This window comes from Octodon degus, unplaced genomic scaffold (genome assembly GCF_000260255.1).
Source record: "Octodon degus isolate 3935 unplaced genomic scaffold, OctDeg1.0 scaffold00110, whole genome shotgun sequence".
Taxonomy (NCBI): Eukaryota; Metazoa; Chordata; class Mammalia; order Rodentia; family Octodontidae; genus Octodon; species Octodon degus.
Genome location: NW_004524686.1, coordinates 34,389 through 36,177, shown reverse-complemented (window position 1 = coordinate 36,177; position 1,789 = coordinate 34,389).

Genomic DNA, 1,789 nt, shown 5'->3' with positions numbered 1-1,789 from the left:
GAATGTGAACTAAGTAACTGCACTGAAGATGGCAATTTGTAATAGTAGGTTCATGCTTGGAGTGCCTGTCATTCTGGTCTTCTGAATACTGGCTGCCTGTCATGACATGCCAGTTGCTGCCATGAGGTCTCTCGGGTAGATGACTGTTCAAAAAAAGGTGGTGGTGAATGAAGGCAGGAGATAGGAAAAAGAATGCTGTGGGACTGTCCTACTTCAAGGTTGTATATGGTTAGATTTCTGGATTTACGTGTAAACATAAGAATTATATAATTCTTTATGGCTATTTTAAAAATATATTCTAATTTTTAAATGTTTTTTCATCGTATTCTGTAGGGACTTAAAGTTCAACATATTGATACTTGATGAAAAATACCTGTTCCATGTAATGCCTAAGTTGGTTGATCTTCATACAGTTAGTGAGGTTAAGCTTAACAGCCTAGGTTGTATGGTAATAACAAAAAGCTTGTCTTCTGGAGGGTTATCAACCTACGTTGCAGACCAAAATTAGAGAAAAAGGAGGGCTGCAAGGAAAGCCAACATTTTGGCCCTAGCCTTCCAAGGTCAATTAAGACTCAGGACATATGAGAACTTGTACTGTAATGTCATGTAACTCAGTAGTATCCCAAATTTTCTGATCAAGGAGATTATGGTGCCAAAGAGGAAAGTGATCGATGATCTAGAGTGTGCCTAAGGAGAGTCAAATCAAGTTTTATTACACTAAACCCGTAGCCCTCGGTGAAGACATCCTGGGCAGACTTGCCAAAATTGGTATACATGGGAGGCATAACCACGTTCCTGGCAGTAGCAGGAACCGGCAGCTGCATTGCGGTGTGGCACATGGAGCTGAGTGCAGAGGTGCGGTGACCAGGGAGAGGTGCAGCAGAACAGGCTTTCCAACACTTGACATCGCTATGCAGACTGAAAAGATTGAAACTATCCTTATACCTCATTTAAAAAGTCCATTCAAAATGAATCAAAGAATTCAGAACTGAAACTATGGAAATATGGGAAGAAAATATAGGAAATGGATTTTTTTTGATAAGACCACAGAAGCATGGGCTAAAAAAGCAAAAATGAATGAATGGAATTATTATTATTATTATTTTTTGAATGAATGGAATTATGTAAAACAAGTTTCTTTACCTCAAGGAAATGAACAGTAGAGTAAAACACAAGATAAAGAATGAGAGAAAATCTTTGCAGTGTTTAATCTGAGAACATCAGTATCTAGAATATAAATGGAACACATAAATTATGAGAAAAATGTCATGTCATCCAATTTTAAAATGATCAAATAGACATTTCTGAAAAGAAGAAATACATGTGGCCAACAGTTTTGTGACAAAATAGTCAATATCACTAGTCCCCAAGAGAATGTGAAGCAAACCCATAGCAAGAAATCATCTTGCCCTTTTCCAGCCAGAGCCCAGGCTCAGCACCTGTGGGACCTTCCTTCCTCTTGCCACTCCTCAGACCCTTTTCCAGCCGGAGCCAGGGCCAGCATGTGTGGGGGACCATCCCCACACTTGCCTGAACTTCCTCCATCTGACAGGCCTGGTGTACAAATGTGCATCAGAATTCCTGCAGAGAGGCTAGTGCCCAGACCCACCCAGCTAACCCAGGAGCTGAACATCTTTCTAGAGGGGCACAGCAGGTTCACTTTTATGGGCTGCAGCAGGAAAAATCTGAGCAGAGCAGACAGATCTAAGACAGGCACATCTGGAGAGGTTCAAACGTGGTAGATCCAGACTCGGTAAGCTGATACACTTTGCTAGACCCAGATCTATGA